This window comes from Phyllobates terribilis, unplaced genomic scaffold (genome assembly GCF_046119375.1).
Source record: "Phyllobates terribilis strain yellow unplaced genomic scaffold, ASM4611937v1 Scaffold_5__5_contigs__length_657084704, whole genome shotgun sequence".
NCBI classification, from domain to species: Eukaryota; Metazoa; Chordata; class Amphibia; order Anura; family Dendrobatidae; genus Phyllobates; species Phyllobates terribilis.
The window spans coordinates 74396111-74417475 of NW_027362765.1; the positions used below are offsets into that span (position 1 = coordinate 74396111).

Sequence of the window (21365 nt, forward strand, 5' to 3'; positions counted from 1 at the left end):
TACTTCTTCTTCGGCCAGGCCAGCACTGCAGCTGTTATCTTCCCTGTGCTGGCCCAGCCGCGTCACTGCTAGGAGACATGGCCTTGTGCGCGGCCGTGTCTCCTAGCTGTGATGTCACGCAGTGTGCGCCGGGCCTGCACTTCTGCACCGGAGAGGAGCAGGAGGACTGGAGACGGGGGATGGTGAGTGTGTGTGAGAGAGTGTGTGAGAGTGTGTGTGTGAGTGAGTGAGTGTGTGCAGGCAGATATCATTGTGTGATGTCTGTTTATATGTATTTTTGTGTTTCAAACGTGTTTATGTGTGTATGTATATGTCTGTATATGTTTGTGTGTGCGTGACTGCGTGCGGCCTCCCGCAGTGTATAGATGGCACCGTGCATCCTCCCACAGTGTATAGATGGCACCGTGCCTTCTCCCGCAGTGTATAGATGGCACCGTGCGGCCTCCCGCAGTGTATAGATGGCACCGTGCGGCCTCCCGCAGTGTATAGATGGCACCGTGTGGCCTCCCTCAGTGTATTGATGGCTACGTGCGGCCTCCCGCAATGTATAAATGGCTACGTGCGGCCTCCCGCAATGTATAGATGGCTACGTGCGGCCTCCCGCATTGTATAGATGGCTACGTGCGGCCTCCCGCAGTGTATAGATGGCTACGTGCGGCCTCCCGCAGTGTATAGATGGCTACGTGCGGCCTCCCGCAGTGTATAGATGGCTACGTGCGGCCTCCCGCAGTGTATAGATGGCTACGTGCGGCCTCCCGCAGTGTATAGATGGCTACGTGCGGCCTCCCGCAGTGTATAGATGGCTACGTGCGGCCTCCCGCAGTGTATAGATGGCGCCGTGCGGCCTCCCGCAGTGTATAGATGGCGCCATGCGGCCTCCCGCAGTGTATAGATGGCTACGTGCGGCCTCCCGCAGTGTATAGATGGCTACGTGCGGCCTCCAGCAGTGTACAGATGGCTACGTGCGGCCTCCCGCAGTGTATAGATGGCTACGTGCGACCTCCCGCAGTGTATAGATGGCTACGTGCGGCCTCCCGCAGTGTATAGATGGCTACGTGCGGCCTCCCGCAGTGTATAGATGGCTACGTGCGGCCTCCCGCAGTGTATAGATGGCGCCGTGCGGCCTACCGCCGTGTATAGATGGCTATGTGTGCTCAATATTGAGTCATACAAATAATATAAGGCTATGTGCCCATGATGCAGAAATGCTCCGGATTTTTTCCTGAGCGTTTCTGCATCTCCCTGGCAGAAAAAACGCATGCGGATTGTACATGCATTTTTCCTGCCAGGGACAAGCGGAAGTGAAGCGTTCTTCACATGCATTTACCGCTTGCGGCTTGACAAGCGCTTTCCAAGCGATTTTAGCATCGCTTAGAAAGTGCTTGATAACTTGGTCACACTATATAAATCCATGCAATTGGCATGGATTTATATAGTGTGACCGTAAAAGAATGGTAAAAAAAATATATATAATTACCTTCTGATGGCCTGCCGACGTCAGCGGTCGCGTGACCCATCACATGACTAAATGACGTCACGACAGGTCCTTTTCAGACCATCGCGAGCTGCTGGCAAGCCAGGATGAATTGGATAAAGACACCGGGGGCCATCAGAAGGTAAGTATAATATTTATTTTATTCTTTTTTTACAGGTTCTATGGTACCCGGGTCCAGAGGAGAGTCTCCTCTTCTCCAGACTCGGGTACCATCCGCACATTGAGACGCATGTATTCCGCATGTACAGATGCAGTGATGCGGATTCCATGCGTTCCAATGCAAGTCAATGGTGGCGAAAACGCCGCGCTTCCGCAAAATAATTGGTAATGCTGCGGATTTTTCCACAATGATAATCCGCAGCGGAAATTTCCGCAGCATGTTCACAGTACATGCGGATTATCATTGGGGAACATGGCAGACCTTCTACCAAGCGTTTTTTAAGCGTTTCCGCAGCGGAATTGCCGCTGCGGAAACGCTTAAAAAACGCATAGTGGGCACACAGCCTAAAAAAAATTATTATAATTAATATTGTGCCAAATTAATTTCACGTGAACTATCACATGATCTATCACAGGGGATCATGTGACATGTGATACATCAGGTGTGTGTGTGTGTGGGGGGGGGGGCGGGCCTTCTAAACTGTCCGGGGCCCTTGCTACTCTTAATCCACCCCTGATCAGGGAGGACCTGATGGGCTGGGGGAGGCATAAGCAGCATACACCACACATATTAAGGAAAAAGCTAAAAATAAGCGTATGTTTGCCCAGACACACTTCTCCGAGCAGGGGGAGAAGGCGGGACATTTATTGGCCGTGATAGCAAGAGCCCAGATAGGAAGTTCTTTTAGGCTAAGTGCTCACAACGCAGAAACGCTCCAGATTTTTCCTGAGAGTTTCTGCATCTCCCTGGAGGAAAAAACGCATGCGGATTTTGCATGCGTCTTTCCTGCCAGGGACAAGCGTAATTAAAGCGTTTTGATCATGCGATTTCGCATGCGGATTGTCAAGCTCTTTCCAAGCGATTTTATCACTTGGAAAGTGCTTGACAACTTGGTCACACTATATAAATCCATGCAATCGGCATGGATTTTATATAGTGTGACCAAGTTAGTTAAAAATAATAAAAATGGTAAAAAAAAACAACAAGAAAACACATTATACTTACCTTCTGATGGCCCACGGTCTCCTTATCCGATGCGTCCGGTCTTCCCGGTTTCTCGCGGTTGTGTAAAAGGACCTGCTATGATGTCATTTAGTCATGTGACGGAATTGCCGCTGCAGAAACACTTAAAAAACGCATAGTGGGCACACAGCCTTATTTAAGCTTTAATAGATAGGGAGGGCGTGGTAGTAAGCCAGACTGAACAGATCTCTAACACTTTAGATTTATACACATCTGTTTAAAATACTAATAAACTGCAATTCAATAGAGAAGAAATCTTGTCCTATCTAAAGTAAATTAATCAGCCGACATTCTCTGGTAAAGATCAAGAATATTTAAATAGCCCTCTACAGCTGGAGGAATTGCAAATGGCGGTAGCCTATATCGCACACACAACTCCCCAATATGGATAAATCAGAGATTTTTCTATAAAGTCGGCCACGAGTTTAGAAAATTAATATGGGGCAAACAAACTCCGAGATTTAAGCTGGAAATATTGCAAAGAAACAAATCAATGGGAGGTCTTGCAGTCCATAATCCATGTTTGTATTATGTAGCATCTCGGCTTCAACATATTCGTGGATGGGACATCACTGGGGTGGGGGGCTCAACATGTATTGCTGCAACATTATTTCCAATCAGATAAACTCTATGAAGCAGTAGAGGTTCATAAATTTAGGACACTTGGAGGTAAAATACCGACTATTTTATTAATCCACATACTTTGGGAGACAGTGAAAAAATTACAGAGTATAGAAGGGATTTCGCAATTTACTTCATTATGTAACACTTCTTGGCTTCCAAATCTATACCAACTGGTTGGATTCAAGTCCTGGAGTTCCAGAGGTTTAAATAGACTTAATCAAGTGCTAATAGGTGATGTGATTAAGGAATTTTCATAATTGCAAAATGAATATGGTTTACCTGACTCTTAATTCCATAAATATCTACAATTTCATCACGCATATCAGAGAAAGGCATTGTTTTGGAAGTGGGGGTACCTCAAAATATAATAATACAGAGAATAGCTAATCTACATAACTCTAGTAGACTGATCTCATTACTTTATAACATTCTCCTGGACATTATATTGACAAGCCATCCTATGTGATCGAAGGAGTGTGATGGGTCCTATAGAAGAAAATCACTGGTTAGATTGGAGAGTTCCACAATTATACTTAAGTGAATCCCACAGATTATAATTGATGTCTAACATACATGTGAGACATCAGATATATAGAACGCCTCAATCTTTACATAACATAGGATTTCGTTCAAGTCCTCATTGTCCTAGATGCAAAACTTACTCAGCAGACATGCTTCATATGATGTGGAATTGTCCTAACTTAGTGTCCTTTTGGAAAGGAGTTACAGCAATCATTAACAGGATTTAATTAATGTAGAACGTTCACCACTAGTATGTATACTAAGATTTGTTGAAGATCTGACTACTGATGAACATGGCAAAATTGCGGTGGCACGTATGTTATATATGGCAATGAAATTAATAGCCCAAAATTGGATAGCAGACCAGGAACCTATGATACCAGAATTTATTGATAAAGTTAAATGGCTGGTAAATTTGGAAAAAGGCATATACCTACAAAGAGACGCTATCTCTAAATTTGATAAGTTATGGGGTTTATGGATTGATGGTTCTGGTTTGGCATCTAGGGGATTGTAGAGATTTCGCCTCGGCTTGTTTTGAGTTATGTTTATATGACACCTTAAATTAAACTTCCCTGAGAATTGTAGCGCTGGCGTCCCTGCCCTCTGCTAGGCAGGGACGCTGCTCCCCTCACCGCTCTGCTCCGTGCCCGGCGTCCTCTCCCCGCTCTGCTGTCAGCGCGCGCTCCTTCCCGGCGTCCTCCTCCCGCTCTGCTCTCAGCGCGCGCTCCTTCCCGGCCCCTGTGCTTAGGGCGCGCGCGCGCGCGCTCCCCTCCTCTTAAAGGGGCCGCGCGCGCCGTCCTAAGGAGTCCCCGGCCAATGGCCGGAGGACTTCATCATATATAAGGCACCTCCTCCAAAATGGAGGTGCCCGAGCAATGTTGTTTGCACCTGTGTCTCACCTGTGCTTCAGCCCTCAGGTCCCGTTGCCAGTTACCTGCCAGTTACCTGCCAGTTTCCTGCCAGTTTCCTGCTAGTTACCTGCCTGATTCCTGCCTGAATACTTGTTACCTGTCTGCCAGTCTGAGGTCCGACGGTCTGCCTTACTACTCCTGTCAGTCTGTCTAAAGGACCAGCCTGCCCGCTTACCTGGGAGCACATACCAGTTACCTGCCTGCTTGCCTGAGGTCCGACGGTCTGCCTTACTACTCCGGTCAGTCTGTCTATGGACCAGCTTGCCCGCTCACCTGGGAGCGCTTCTCCGTTATCTGCCTGCTTGCCAGCCCGGAGGCTCCGTTGTCACGTGCTGTGACCACCAGCTATCTCAGAGACTCTTGCCCGCTCACCTGGGAGCGCATCTCCGTTACCTGCCTGCTTGCCAGCCCGGAGGTCCCGTTGTCACGTGCGGTGACCACCAGCTATTCCAGAGACTCTTGCCCGCTCACCTGGGAGCGCTTCTCCGTTACCTACCTGCCTGCCAGCCCGGAGGTTCCGCCGTCACGTGCCGTGACCACCTGCTATTCCAGAGACTCTCGCTTGCTCACCTGGGAGCACACATCTACCATCTGCCATCACAGGTCGTACCTACCCCTTACCTAGAGACTGCCACCCGCTCCCTTACAAGGGCCGCCCCCTTGTATAGTAGCTCAGAGGTTCCGCCTCCCGGACCCGTTACAGTTTGCTCGGGCCATGGAACCCGGTGGCACCCAAGCTCCCTCGCTCTCGGACCTCTGTCTTGAACTGTCCCGTCAGAGGTCCCAACAGGAGGCCATCCTGGGTCACCTGCGGAATGTTAATACTCGCCTGAACACTCTGTCTGATCCACCAACAACCTCCGCCAGTGCCATATCTTGCAATCCGGCAGCTCCGCTGCCCACTAATACTATGGTATCCTACCCCGGACCCCGGCTTTCTGCACCTCCTCGCTTCGGAGGCGACCCCGTCCAGGCTCGGGGCTTCATAAATCAGTGCACCCTGCACTTTGAACTTTTGTCCCATCAGTTTAATTCCGACCGGGCCAAAATTGCCTTTATCATGTCCCATCTCACCGGGGAGGCCCTGGCCTGGCTAAATCCTCTATGGGAGAGAGGAGACCCCCTGGTGTCCAACTTGCCTGCCTTTCTCTCGGCTTTCCGGAAAGTCTTCGACGAACCCGGACGGAAGACCTCATCCGCATCCTCTCTGCTACGCCTCCGTCAGGAGGGTCTCACCGTGGGCCAATATGCCATACGGTTCCGCACCCTTGCCTCGGAGCTGGCCTGGGATAACGACGCTCTGGTTTCCGTCTTCTGGGAGGGTCTGTCCGGTCGTATTAAAGATGAACTTGCTGGTCGGGACATTCCTACCTCTCTCGATGATCTAATAACCCTTGCCACCCGGATTGACCTACGGTTCCAGGAGCGTGCCAAAGAGGTCACCCGTGAGAGAAGGATTCCACGTTTAGCTCCTACTTTCCAGAAACCCGTCATTCCCTCCATCTCTCCCCAGGTACACTCTCCTGAGCCTATGCAGGTCGACCAGACCAAGATGGTCAAAACCCGTCAGGACTTACGCCGTGCCGAGGGGAGCTGCTTCTACTGTGGCAGTAAGGAGCACCGGATCCGTGCCTGCCCGGAGAGGTCGGGAAACGCCTGTGTCTAGGTTCGCTCAGAGAGGTCCACCTAGACAAGAATAAATCCTCTCCATCCCTGCTGTTGTCAGTTTCGATCATCTACGGGGAGAACCGTTATTTCGAACTAGCCCAACTTGACTCTGGAGCAGCCGGGAACCTTATTTCACAGTCCCTGGTTGAGAAATACCGCATCCCCACCAAACCTCTGGCTGTACCCTTGTCTGTCGCTGCCGTGGATGGGGGCCTCTTACCTCGCCCCATTCAACTCATCACCGAATCCATTACCCTGCAGGTGGGAATGCTGCATTCTGAAAGTATCTCCTTTCATGTTCTGCCTGGACTCTCTCACGCCCTCTTGCTAGGTCTGCCCTGGCTCCAGAGACATGCACCCGTGCTAGACTGGCAAACCGGAGAGGTCCTTCGCTGGGGACAAGACTGTCATAAAACCTGCCTGGTTCCCGTCCATCCCGTCCGTCCCTCTCCTACCCCAGCTAATCTACCTGGACTTCCGATTCCTTATTGGTCTTATGCAGATGTCTTTAATAAAAAGGAGGCAGAGACATTACCACCACATAGACCATACGACTGTCCCATCGATCTGCTACCCGGTACTACTCCTCCCCGTGGGCGTATCTATCCTTTATCCGCTGCTGAGACCCGGTCAATGTCCGAATATATTGAGGAGAATCTGGCCAGAGGATTCATCCGGAAATCTACCTCCCCGGCGGGAGCAGGCTTCTTTTTCGTCAAAAAGAAGGACGGCTCTCTCCGTCCCTGTATAGACTATAGAGGCCTAAACCTGATCACGGTGAAGAATAAGTACCCCCTTCCGCTCATTCCAGAATTATTTGATCGCCTGAGGGGGGCTAGGATCTTCACCAAACTGGACCTTCGTGGGGCGTACAACCTGGTTCGTATTCGTCAGGGGGATGAATGGAAGACGGCATTCAACACCCGGGACGGCCACTATGAATACCTGGTAATGCCCTTTGGTCTCTGTAACGCTCCTGCCGTCTTTCAAGAGTTGGTCAATGACATCTTCCGGGACCTTCTCTACTCCTGCGTAGTGGTGTACCTGGACGACATCTTGGTCTTCTCTCCGGATCTCCAGACTCACCGGAGGGACGTTCGTCAGGTTCTGCTCAGGCTAAGGCAGAACCATCTCTACGCTAAATTTGAGAAGTGCCTCTTTGAGCAGACCTCGCTTCCGTTTCTGGGCTACATTATCTCTCAGACCGGCCTACAAATGGATCCTGAGAAACTGTCTGCCATCGAGAAATGGCCCCGACCGGAGGGGTTGAAGGCCATTCAGCGATTCCTGGGCTTCGCCAACTACTACCGCCTCTTCATACCACACTTCTCTTCCCGGACGGCCCCAATTTCTGCGCTCACCCGTAAAGGTACTAATCCCAAAGAGTGGCCACCCGAAGCAGAGGAGGCCTTTCTTTCCCTTAAACAGGCCTTCTCTTCCGCCCCGGTGCTGCATCGCCCAGATGGCAACAAACAGTTCTTCCTGGAAGTTGACGCCTCCTCCTCTGGAGCCGGAGCGGTACTTACTCAAAAATCATCTTCCGGGAGGATGGTAACTTGTGGCTTCTTCTCTAAACTCTTCTCCTCCTCTGAGCGCAACTATTCCATAGGAGACCGAGAGTTATTGGCCATCAAACTGGCATTGGAGGAGTGGCGTTACCTGCTCGAGGGGGCTCTTCACCCGGTAATAATTTACACTGACCACAAGAACTTGGCTTACCTCCAGCATGCCCAGAGACTTAACCCGCGCCAAGCCCGGTGGTCCTTGTTTTTTGCTCGTTTTGATTTTGTCCTTCATTTTCGCCCGGCTGACAAAAACGTCAAGGCGGACGCCTTGTCTCGGTCCTTTCTGGTGTCTGATCTCGAGGAGGATCCGAAACATATCATCGATCCCGCCAGAGTAATGCAGGTGGCTCCCGTGAGTCTAAATCGTCTTCCTCCTGGTAAGACGTTCTTACCTGTACCTGATCGGGAGAAGATCCTACACTGGGGTCATTCGTCTAAACTAGCTGGCCACGCCGGTCAGAAAAAGACCCTCCAGCTTATTACCCGGCACTACTGGTGGCCTAACCTGCACAAGGATGTAATAGACTTTGTTTCTGCCTGTGTGTCCTGCGCCCGCAACAAAGTTCCGAGACACCTGCCGGCCGGCCGCCTCCTACCTCTGCCAGTACCTGCTGCCCCCTGGCAGCATATAGCGATGGACTTCATTACTGATCTACCCGTCTCTGCCGGTTGTACGGTCATTTGGGTGGTCGCTGACCGCTTCTCCAAGATGGCTCACTTCATTCCACTGCCAGGTCTTCCGTCTGCACCCGAGCTGGCTAAAGACTTTATCCGCCACATCTTCCGTCTTCATGGCCTGCCCCGTCACATCGTGTCGGATCGTGGGGTACAGTTCACTTCCCGTTTCTGGAGAGCCACTTGTAAATTGCTGGACGTCACCCTGGACTTCTCCTCCGCTTACCACCCACAGTCTAATGGTCAAGTGGAGCGGATCAATCAGAACCTGACCAGTTACCTTCGGCACTTCGTTAATGCCCACCATTCTGACTGGGTGGATCTCCTGCCATGGGCCGAATTCTCGTACAACAATCACGAGAGCGAGTCTTCCTCCAAATCCCCGTTTTTTGTAGTCTACGGTCAGCATCCTCGGATCCCGTTTCCCGTCTCCACCTCGGCGGACAATCCGGCTGCGGAATCTCTTGTTAACAAATTTTCCTCCATATGGGAGAGTACCCGGTCCGCACTCCTTCTGTCATCCGAGCGTATGAAAAGACACGCTGACAAAAAACGTCTGGACCCTCCTCAATTCCGCCCTGGGGATAAAGTCTGGCTCTCGTCCAAATATGTCCGGCTCAAGATCCCTTCCTATAAGTTAGGGCCTCGGTTCATCGGCCCACTGGAGGTCATCAGTCAGATCAACCCGGTGGCCTATAAATTGAAACTCCCGGCCAACTTACGGATCCCTAACTCCTTCCATGTGTCTCTCCTCAAACCTGTGGTGCTTAACTCTTTTTCCAAGTCTACAGGTACGCCTCCTGCTCCGGTTTCTGCTGAGGACGAGTTTGAGGTAGAGAACATTCTTGCCACCAAAAGGATAAGAGGAAAGACCTTTTTTCTGGTAGATTGGAAGGGGTTTGGTCCTGAGGAGAGAACGTGGGAGCCCCGGGAGAACATCCATGCCCCTCTCATCCTAGCTAAATTTCTGTCTGGCCTAAAAAAGGGGGGGCCTAAAGGGGGGGGTACTGTAGCGCTGGCGTCCCTGCCCTCTGCTAGGCAGGGACGCTGCTCCCCTCACCGCTCTGCTCCGTGCCCGGCGTCCTCTCCCCGCTCTGCTGTCAGCGCGCGCTCCTTCCCGGCGTCCTCCTCCCGCTCTGCTCTCAGCGCGCGCTCCTTCCCGGCCCCTGTGCTTAGGGCGCGCGCGCGCGCGCTCCCCTCCTCTTAAAGGGGCCGCGCGCGCCGTCCTAAGGAGTCCCCGGCCAATGGCCGGAGGACTTCATCATATATAAGGCACCTCCTCCAAAATGGAGGTGCCCGAGCAATGTTGTTTGCACCTGTGTCTCACCTGTGCTTCAGCCCTCAGGTCCCGTTGCCAGTTACCTGCCAGTTACCTGCCAGTTTCCTGCCAGTTTCCTGCTAGTTACCTGCCTGATTCCTGCCTGAATACTTGTTACCTGTCTGCCAGTCTGAGGTCCGACGGTCTGCCTTACTACTCCTGTCAGTCTGTCTAAAGGACCAGCCTGCCCGCTCACCTGGGAGCGCATACCAGTTACCTGCCTGCTTGCCTGAGGTCCGACGGTCTGCCTTACTACTCCGGTCAGTCTGTCTATGGACCAGCTTGCCCGCTCACCTGGGAGCGCTTCTCCGTTATCTGCCTGCTTGCCAGCCCGGAGGCTCCGTTGTCACGTGCTGTGACCACCAGCTATCTCAGAGACTCTTGCCCGCTCACCTGGGAGCGCATCTCCGTTACCTGCCTGCTTGCCAGCCCGGAGGTCCCGTTGTCACGTGCGGTGACCACCAGCTATTCCAGAGACTCTTGCCCGCTCACCTGGGAGCGCTTCTCCGTTACCTACCTGCCTGCCAGCCCGGAGGTTCCGCCGTCACGTGCCGTGACCACCTGCTATTCCAGAGACTCTCGCTTGCTCACCTGGGAGCACACATCTACCATCTGCCTGCTAGCCTACCCGGAGGCTCTGCCATCACAGGTCGTACCTACCCCTTACCCAGAGACTGCCCTGATCACTTGCCGTAACTCCCTGTCCGTTCACCCAGAGACTGCCACCCGCTCCCTTACAAGGGCCGCCCCCTTGTGTAGTAGCTCAGAGGTTCCGCCTCCCGGACCCGTTACAATATTGATGGTGGATGCACGTCTGTATTCAGCTGCGTAATGTAGAAGTTGGAGAATGTGCTCTAGATAACTGTGTTATTTTATGCAGAGACGAGTCCTGGCTGGAAGACGTGATGGCGGTCTGTGCTGGATGAAGGAGAAAAGCGTAGCTGAAGGACTTCACCTAGAGACGTCACCAGTGAGTCAGTGTATTACATGTACACTTACACTATATACTATGTACTGGGCTCCTGTGTATAATGTCACTGGTGATCACTGTATTACCTGTACACTATATACAGAGCTCCTGTGTATAATGTCACTGGTGATCACTAGTGATTACCTGGACACTTACATTATACATACCATGTATAGAGCTCCCGTGTATAATGACACTTATGGTAATATTAGTAATGTGGTGGTAATATTAGTAATGTGGTGGTAATATGTGGTCTGGTCATGGTGTGGCAGTTTTTCTCCCTTCTGTGTGGTATTATTCGGTCACTATGTTGTGGTAATATGTGGTCTGGTCATGATGTGGCGGTATTCCCTGTATGTGGTATTATTGATCATTTTAAAAAAAAATGTATATGACACATTCCCTTAAAGAAAACTAAATAAAAATATATCTAAAAAGAGTATTGGATATTTTAAGAAAATTTTAATAGGTTAGAGTAGGGCCCGGCCAGAAGAGTCTACCTTATCGTGGTGGCGGCTTTAAAAATCTTTTGGCCAAAATAAAAGCTGCTGTCTATGTATGTGGCGCCGTCACATGGCCGAACGTCAGGAGAACCTGGTGGCAGCGACGTGGACGAGCGCCAGGATTCTGCAGGGATCGCATGGGGGTAAGTATAACAAGTTTTATTTTTTTTAAATACAATTAATTAACTAGGAGTGGGGGGAATCAGATGCACGGGGGGGGGTGAGATGCACATGGGGGGATGAGAGATGCACATGGGGGGGATGAGAGATGCACATGGGGGGGATGAGAGATGCACGGGGGGGCATTAGAGATGCACGGGGGGGTGAGCTGCACATGGGGGGGATGAGAGCTGCACATGGGGGGGTGAGAGATGCACATGGGGGGGTTATGTTTACATAACTTTGTTGCCTTATGAAGGGAGGGGGGGGGGCCCCAAAAATTTCTTGCACAGGGGCCCACTACAGTCTGTGTCCGCCCCTGCTTGTACAGAGTCATTCAGATTGCTTAATCTTCACATTCTGAAAACTGATCATTTCATATTGCACATTGGGGGTCATGTGTCTAATAAGTTACAGATGGGAAAGGGCTGCTGCCTAATTTCTACACGCTGAACCTCCAGTTGGGAAAGAGCAGATGTCTCAAAATGGCCATTTAGTAAAAAATACTGGTGGATAAAACAAGACTAAACACAAGACCTTCACAGCTTTCACACATTATAGGGGATTTTTCATGACACCTTCTCTCCATCTACCTGATGATCCTGAGGAACATTGGGATTTTCTTGTTTACAGTCCTCTGGAAGAAGAGGATGGGGACATCTCTCTGATGTTGTCCTCTTACTAGATGGTTCTGTAAGAAACACATACAGGGATTAAATTCATTCTTTACATACAGATAAGTATAGGCCATGTGTATTTAATCCTGCCTATTACCTGGTGATGTGAGGGGCTGAGGAACCTCCATTATGACATCCTTGTACAGATCTTTGTGTCCTTCTAAATACTCCCACTCCTCCATGGAGAAATGGAAGGTGACATCCTGACACCTTATAGGAACCTGACACATACAATAATACAATCACCACCCCTATCCCTTCATAGCGTTACTGTATAATGTCCCAGCATTCCCAGCAGTGTCACCTCTCCAGTCAGCAGCTCAATCATCTTGTAGGTGAGTTCTAGGATCTTCTGCTCATTGATGTCCTCATGTATCAGGGGTTGAGGTGGAAGCCCCATGATTGGACTCAGAGGTCTTATCCATCCCTCAGACACAGGGTCTTCACAGCGCTCACTAGGGGTCTTCTTCACTACTGTGTAATCCTGGTTATGGAGAGACACATTAATAGATCTCACTACAGACATTTACAGAGTCCTCACCTCTCCAGTTCTGTCCATCTGTTATTCCCATAGATAAGAATGATGTAATGTGACGTCATCAGAATCTTTCACCTCTCCAGTAAGCCGGAAGAGGATCTCTAGGGTGAGGTGTAATATCCTCTCCGCCATCTTGTCCCTGTCCCTATCCATTCTTGACGGTTCAATCAGGAAAATTCTCTTATATAGAAGATCTCCACTGAGAGGATCCGATATTGTAGAAACCTGAATAAGGAGAAGATGACGATGTAACATCATAAAGATCGTATGTAAGAAATCTCCGGAGGTGTTACCGGCTTCACCTGATCACTACATCCAGTTATGGCCCCGTCCTGCCCCCGGTATAAAATATAATCCAATTACAGTCACTGTTATAATCAGGTCCTCATTTAGTCTCCGCCGTGATATGGGAACTACAGTAAACACTGACACACAAGCAGCACAGTAATGGCCTCTTTACACAGACTGATCCAGACCATTAATGGGGTATTCTCAAGTTTGAACGTTATCACTTATCTGTGGGATATGGGAGAACTTTCTGATTGTTGGGCATCCAAACAGTATCACACGTGATTTAGGATCCTGTATTTTGCATGTACTCATCCATAGCTGCATGTACAAAGCCTAAAGGGATTTTTCAGTACTTACAGTGGTGGCCAAAAGTATTGGCACCCCTGCAATTCTGTCAGATAAAACTCAGTTTCTTCCTGAAAATGATTGCAATCACAAATTCTTTGGTATTATTATCTTCATTTAATTTGTCTTCAATGAAAAAACACAAAAAGAATTGTCCTAAAGCCAAATTGGATATAATTCCACACCAAACCTAAAAAAGGGGGTGGACAAAAGTATTGCCACTGCTTGAAAAATCATGTGATGCTTCTCTAATTCGTGTAATTAACAGCACCTGTAACTTACCTGTGGCACCTAACAGGTGTTGGCAATAACTAAATCACACTAGCAGCCAGTTAACATGGATTAAAGTTTACTCAACCTCTGTCCTGTGTCCTTGTGTGTACCACACTGAGCATGAAGAAAAGAAAGAAGACCAAATAACTGTCTGAGGACTTGAGAAACCAAATTGTGAGGAAGCATGAGCAATCTCAAGGCTACAAGTCCATCTCCAAAGACCTGAATGTTCTTGTGTCTTCCATGCGCAGTGTCATCAAGAAGTTTAAAACCCATGGCACTGTGGCTAACTTCCCTAGATGTGGACGAAAAAGAAAAATTGACGAGAGATTTCAACGCAAGATTATGCCGATGGTGGATAAAGAACCTCGACTAACATCCAAACAAGTTCAAGCTGCCCTGCAGTCCGAGGGTACAACAGTGTCAACCCGTACTATCCGTCGGCGTCTGAATGAAAAGGGACTGTATGGTAGGATACCTAGGAAGACCCCACTTCTTACCCCGAGACATAAAAAAGCCAGGCTGGAGTTTGTCAAAACTTACCTGAGAAAGCCTAAAACGTTTTGGAAGAATATTCTCTGGTCAGATGAGACAAAAGTAGAGCTTTTTGGGAAAAAGCATCAACATAGAGTGTACAGGAAAAAAAAAGAGGCATTCAAAGAAAAGAACACCGTCCCTACAGTGAAACATGGCGGAGGTTACCTGATGTTTTGGGGTTGCTTTGCTGCCTCTGGCACTGGACTGCTGAACCGTGTGCATGGCATTATGAAGTCTGAAGACTACCAACAAATTTTGCAGCATAATGTAGGGCCCAGTGTGAGAAAGCTGGGTCTCCCTCAGAGGTCATGGGTCTTCCAGCAGGACAATGACCCAAAACACACTTCCAAAAGCACTATAAAATGGTTTGAGAGAAAGCACTGGAGACTTCTAAGGTGGCCAGCAATGAGTCCAGACCTGAATCCCATAGAACACCTGTGGAGAGATCTCAAAATGGCAGTTTGGAGAAGGCACCCTTCAAATATCAGGGACCTGGAGCAGTTTGCCAAAGAAGAATGGTCTACAATTCCAGCAGAGCATTGTAAGAAACTCATTGATGGTTACCGGAAGCGGTTGTTCGCAGTTATTTTGGCTAAAGGTTGTGCAACCAAGTATTAGGCTGAGGGTGCCAATACTTTTGTCTGGCCCATTTTTGGAGTTTTGTGTGAAATGATCAATGATTTGATTTTTGCTTCATTCTCTTTTGTGTTTTTTCCTTGCAAGCAAATTAAATGAAGATAATAAGACCAAAGAATTTGTGATTGCAATCATTTTCAGGAAGAAACTGAGTATTATCTGACAGAATTGCAGGGGTGCCAATACTTTTGGCCACCACTGTAGATGTTGATGGCCTATCCCAAATATGCACAACAAATAAAAATTCATATTTTCTCTTGGTTGTGCAGACGCATTGTCACTCATTCACACTGTCAGTGACGGTGTGCATGTGCACTCGACTGTCAACCACTTGTGTCACGTAAACACTGACTTTTATCTGGTTACTTGTCTTGTTTTTACTTGTTCTGCACATTTGCTCCTCATCTGTCTAGGCACAAATTACTCACTTACACCAGGTGTTATTCTTCACCTGCATATTATTTTTAATCTTCTATCCCCTACATTTTATTCTTTAACACTGCTCAAGTATCACATCCACAGTCTCATTATCACACAGTCACATGATCATGATCACATATTGCACATTTTATATTTGTACACACTATGGTAGATCTGCTCACTCGGTTGCGCATGGAGGTAAACACAGAACACTGTCTTCTTAAATTTTCTGCTGATTTTATTAATCAGTATAAACCAACGTAGAGTTCATGAAAATAAACACAGCGCATCTGGCATAATGGCAAAACAAAATAAGAAAATGTCCAGCAAAGTCCTTACACCGGCCGGAGTCCAGCCACTCAGGATTAGCAAAAACCAAACGGTTCAGATTAGCACCAACAAACACAAGCTCCTCTCTTTGAGGCAGGCCTCCAGATACTGAACCCCACATGAGTCAAAAGGCTGGCTATTTAAGGCCCAGACCACTTCCTGGGGTGGAGATATGGTGGATGGCCTCCCTCCCACACTTTAGCCATTCACCTATAAAACATGCCCTTTTAAATATGGCTGCTTAACCCTCTCTGCACCTAATATGCAGGAGAAGACTTCCATGTTTCACATCACTGAAGCCAACAGCCTCAGTGAAACATATCTCCCCTCCAGTATTCTGCCAGTGACTTTATCACAAAACACACACATGCATATATATATCCTGGATGCCGATACAGTTGAAAGCAATGATGGAGGAGGGAGGTCAGCTGATGATCCCTTCTCCATCATTCTTCTTCTGCGCCTGATGTCACTAAGGGAGCGATGATGTCACTACATGGCGCCTTGAGAGGGGATTGGGCTCTTCTGGCATTTAGTGGCTCTGTATATGGAGCCCGGAAACTATTCTACGATAATTTGTTCTCCAAGAGTCAAATAGCATACCATCCCTCTTGCCATGTGGCTAAGCAGTGCTGTACAGCCACATATGGAGTACTGCAACGTTCAGCAGAAATTGTGTGACGAATTTTGTTGCTATTTTTGCCCATTTTCCCGTGTGACAATGTAATAATAATAATTTTTATTCATATAGTGCCAACATATTCCACAGCACTTTTCATTTAAGTAGGGACATGTACAGACAATAAAAACAATACAATGTTAAATATTTCAACAGTTACAGGAGGAGTGACGGCCATGCTCGGAAGCTTACAATATATGGAAATAGGGTGACACAATAGGTAGAACATGGTCATCAGCCAGTATCTAAGTGCATTTACCATGTTTTATTGGGTGCATGGAGGATGTAGAGACAGATGAAAGGCAGGAGCAGATTAAGATTAACATTTAGGAGGGAACAGGGGAGAGTTAGATTAGTGAGTTGAGGTGATGGATTGTCTAAACAGATGTGTTTTTAAAGCATGCTTAAAAACACGGGGGCTCGATCGCTGCACCCCTTCATTGCGAGGTGTAGTTTGTAAAATGAGGTCACTTAGAGGGGGGGGGTGTTCTGCTGTTCTGGGACCTCAGGGGTTCTGCCAATGTGACGTGGCACCCTCAAATCATTCCAGCAAAATGTGCACTCCAATATGGCGTTCCTTCATTTCATAGCTTTGCACTGTGCCTCTAAAGTAGTTTTCTACCACATATGAGGTATTGACGCACTCAGGAGAAATTGTGTAACATATTTTGTGGTCCATTTTCCCCTATTATCCCTTTTGAAAACTTGAGGCCAAAGTAACATTTTAGTGCAAAAAAATTGTATAATTTTCAATAGATTTAGCCGAATGTTATACAATTGTGTGAATAATTTCAGGGTTAAAAATGCTCAGTACACCGCTAGATGAATAGTTTACAAAATGGGGTCACTTGTGGGGATTTCTGCTGTTTTGGCATATCAGGGGCATTTGCAATCTGTTCCAGCCAAAATTGCACTCCAGAATTCAATTGGCGCTCCTTCCCTTCCGAGCCCTGCTGTGTGCCCAAACAGTAGTTTTCCCCCAGATATGGGGTATCTGTGTACTCCAGACAAATTACATGGTCCATTTTCTCCTGTTATCCTTGTGAACATGAAAAATTTGGGGTTAAAGCAACATTTTTGTGGGAAAAGTGTATTTTTTTTCATCTTCCCGGCTCAACAATATAAAATTCTGTGAAGCACCTGTGGGTTCAAGGTGCTCACCACATCTCTAGATAAGTTACTTGAGGGGTGTTGTTTCCAGGGCTGTGGAGTCGGTGTCCATTTTCGTGGAGTTGGAGTCGAAATCAGTCGGTATAAAATGGACCAATTCCAACTCCTAAAATATATAATAAATTGGGTACAGTAGTTCAATGCAGTTTGTGGGGAATATTTTTTTCAGAAGAATTTGGGAAAGTTATGAAATGTCCTATAAATGTCTGTCCTATTCCTGATCTAAGCGCCTAGACTTTTAGCTCAGATGAATCTGTGCTACAGTAAATTTATCACTTAAATATGAGCCATGTATGAGGGAGTTGGAGTCGGAGTCATGGAAATTGAGGAGTCGGAGGTTTGGCTTACCGACTCCACAGCCCTGGTTGTTTCTAAAATGGGGTCACTTGTGGGGGGTTTCCACTGTTTAGGCACATCAGGGGCTCTGCAAACGCAACATGGCGTCCACTATCTACTTCAGCCAATTTTGCATTCCAAAAGTCAAATAGCACTCCTTCCCTTCTGAGCCCTGCTGTGCCCCCCCCAAACAGTAGTTTTTCTCCACATATGGGATATCAGCATACTCAGGAAAAATTGCACAACAAATTTTGGGGTCCATTATCTACTGTTACCCTTGTGAAAATAAAAAAATGGGGCTAAAGAATAATAGTTGTGAAAAAAAAGTAAAATGTTCATTTTTTTCTTTCCACATTAGATTCACTCCTGTGAGGCACCTGAAGGCTTAATAAATTTCTTGAATGTCATTTTTGAGCACTTTGAGGGGTGCAGTTTTTAGAATGGTGTCACTTTTGGGTATTTTGCTGTCATATAGACCCCTCAAATTGACTTCAAATGTGACGTGGTCCCTAAATAAAGATGGTTTTGTAAATTTAGTTGGAAAAATGATTAAATCGCTGGTCAATTTTTAACTCTTATAACTTCCTAACCAAAAAAGTTATGTTTCAAAAAATATGCAGATGTAAAGTAGACGTGTGGGAAATGTTATTTCGTAACTATTCTGTGTAAAACAACTCTCTGGTTTATTAAGGGCATAAAAATTGCAATATTTTAAATTTTTTTGCCAAATTTCCAATTTTTTCACAAATAAACGCAAGTCGTATCGAAGAAACTTTACCACTTGCATGAAGTACAATATGTCACGAGAAAACAATCTCAGAATCAGTGGGATCCGTTGAAGCGTTCCAGAGTAATTACCTCATAAAGTGACAGTGGTCAGAATTGTAAAAATTGGCCTGGTCATGAAGATGAAAACAGGCTCGGGGGTGAAGGGGTCAATACATTTAGGACTTGTGTGAAAATCAGATGGAGTTTTAGCTCAAATTAATTCAGAAATCTGGAAAATTGTAAAGATTTCAGGATCTTTCCAGCTCCGCTGTATATTCTAGTGGTCAGAGAGACCCCGTCCTTCAGGCCATTAGGGTTTAGTCCTGTTCCCCCATCACATACTCCCTGCTCCCTCATTACCTCTCACCAGTACAGACGGCTTCTCTCACACGGAGCCTCAAAATGGAGACTGGCTCCTCCCCTCCATGTGACTGATCACATGACTATGACATCATCACAGAGACTGGCTCCTCCCCTCCATGTGACTGATCACATGACTATGACATCATCACAGGTCCTGTGCGCACAGAACAGTCATATATCGGTTTTGTCTAGAGGTGATTTTTTGTGCTCCTCATTTTAATAACTCCGATCTAGTTGCTACCGTGCTGAGGTGAGGAGATCGGAGTTGCTGGAGCGAGGGCCTCAAAACATCAAGTCCAATCTAATCACCTCACTAGTGGGCCATCTAGAGTGGAGATGCTAAAATGGGGTCCTCAAGAAGCAGCTAGAATGGAGTTACTGCAGTGAGGGGTTATAAGGAAGCCCAGGATTACAAGAGGTTTGTTTTCTTGAATAGTAATTACATTATTCATACATATATATATATATATATATATATATATATATATACACCAGCTTTATAGTTATTTCATGACTTTTTAACATTTTTTAATGCTTTTTTAGGGAATTGCTCAAGTTTTGCTCCAGTCCCATCCGCATGTCACCATTTTTGAAGAGTGGTGACGTTTTGCAGGGAGAGACGTAAAAGAGCGCAACCGCATGATAATGTACAACACAGAAGTGATATAAATTATTACAGAAATGTCCGGGGACACTGGAGAACACTTCTGTTGTAATTTATGCCTCTTATGTGATTTTAATTATGATGTCAGCATATGAAAGAAAAAACAGCGTCCAATCCAGTGCGTTCAAGATATCAAAATTGTAGTTTATTCCGCCAGATTACAACGTTTCGACCGTTCACCGGTCTTTATCAAGTACCATACTTGATAAAGACCGGCGAACGGTCGAAACATTGTAATCTGGCAGGATAAACTACAATTTTGATATCTTGAACGCCCTGGATTGAACGCTGTTTTTTCTTTTATATGCTGCAATTTTTCCAAGCTGGTTCCTTGGAGTCAACAGGCGTCCATTTTGCTGAGTGCTGTCGGTTCCTTCTTCTTTGTTAATTATGATGTCGGCTGCGTTCAGTCACTGTCAAAATGGTGGTGCTGGCTGAGACTTGTGTATATACACGATAAGTTGAATTCTATCAATCCTGAACAATCAGAGCTATGTGTAATTTTTTATATTCCGAAAAGCGATAATAAAAAAAATAATTTTATTAATTAAAAAACAAATGCACAAAGTGGCCGCAGCTTTCTCCCTTTTACCCTTCATTAAAGGGGATATCCGGGACTTTAAAACAAAAAATGTGACTAAAAACTAACAAGCAGGTAGTTGCTGCTTACCGTTCTTCCCCAGCACAGAGTGGGTACAGACAGCTCCTACTGGGGATTCAGCTACCTTAGCTGACGTCATCTTGGCAGAGCAATTGCTTCTTTTCCACTCCCCTCAGTTGACAGGGCAGGACTTACAACGTCATTCTGATTGACAGCTGATTTCCCACTGCCTAACTGGGTGAGCAGGCTGTCAATCAGAATGAATCGGAAGTCACGTCCTGTCAACTGAGCAAATTCACCGCACACTCTGAATTATTATTAAATGCTGAGAGTTTATTATATCCATGAAGGCAAATAACTATACAGATAATGGGAGGTATGCGACAAGATAGAATAACGTTTCGACCCAGCCTGTGTTAGACCGGTATGCAGGAGAAGGGCTTTCTTGTGGCGTCCGGCTAGGCCCTTTCCTGCTGGTTAGTAATTGTCAGCATTTAGGTTCCGTTCTAGGGATTCTAAGTGTGGTTTCTGCTCATGTGTCGCTAAGCCTCGCCCCTTGCGGTCATGTGCCGCTAAGCCACGCCCCTCGCGAGCATGTCCTGCTAAGCCACGCCCCCTACGGTCATGTGCCGCTAAGCCACGCTCCCTGCTGTCTGGTACAGCGTGATTGGTTGTCTTGGGGGGCTGGGGCTGTCTCTAGAGTATTTAAGGGCTCCGTGGGCTCCGCCCTGGTGCGTAGTCTATCTCTTTCTATCCTGGGGTGAGGTCTCTGGCATTAAATGCAGTGTGTGAGAGTTGTTGTCAAGGGTTCCTGCTGTGTGCTCCCTAGTCATCCTAGCCATCAATTAGGGCTAGGGGAATGCTGTGAGCAGCAAGCTCTACCGTGTCAGTTCACCGGTTGGTGTCCACGCCACGGAGGCATCCTCGCTACCGATCCAGTATTCCAGGTTCCGCCATTGTATGTGTAGTCACACTGCCGCTTTTACACCCATGTGTTGGGTGCTGCAGAGATTCTCCTCCTCTTTAGGAACTTAGGTTCCAGGCCTTTCCTGACCCGCAGCTATCTGCAGCTCTATACGCCGCCATCTAGTGCTCAGGCGTTTCATGCTACCAAATCCTTCCTGCTCTGTACAGCGGTGTC

At 47.4% G+C, this 21365-nt stretch overlaps 1 pseudogene; it reads right to left on the reverse strand.

Moving 5' to 3' along the window:
* The window catches only part of LOC141271468 (uncharacterized), a 339948-nt pseudogene that overhangs the window by 250412 nt on the left and 68171 nt on the right, over nucleotides 1–21365 (reverse strand).